The sequence below is a fragment of the Penaeus monodon genome, chromosome 19 (assembly GCF_015228065.2).
Source record: "Penaeus monodon isolate SGIC_2016 chromosome 19, NSTDA_Pmon_1, whole genome shotgun sequence".
NCBI lineage: Eukaryota > Metazoa > Arthropoda > Malacostraca > Decapoda > Penaeidae > Penaeus > Penaeus monodon.
Genome location: NC_051404.1, coordinates 30,616,767 through 30,617,033, shown reverse-complemented (window position 1 = coordinate 30,617,033; position 267 = coordinate 30,616,767). Strand labels below are relative to the sequence as shown.

The 267-nt window shown below is 39.7% G+C and overlaps 1 protein-coding gene across 1 annotated transcript in view; it reads left to right on the top strand.

Moving 5' to 3' along the window:
• Positions 1-267, top strand: part of LOC119585378 (metabotropic glutamate receptor 8-like) — a 54,086-nt gene that overhangs the window by 33,504 nt on the left and 20,315 nt on the right. The window lies entirely within an intron of this gene.

The following is a 267-nucleotide window of genomic DNA, read 5'->3' as shown; positions in this document are numbered from 1 at the left end:
ATACCTCTTTCAATTTTCACAAACCCCATCTCGAATTTAGCATACAATGCGTAAAAAGACTTTCTGTTATTTGAATCATTTTAACTTGTACATACATAACGTATTTAGTGACGAAGACAACCCCCAGTAAAAGTAGTTCAGTAAACCCCCGCTAGAGGCATAGCTCGTCCATAGTCAATGATCTTTCTATTTTCCTCTAGAGCAGAGAGTTTGTACCAGAACCACTCTTCCAGACGTCACTATTTGTGGATGTATGTGCGTGCGTGC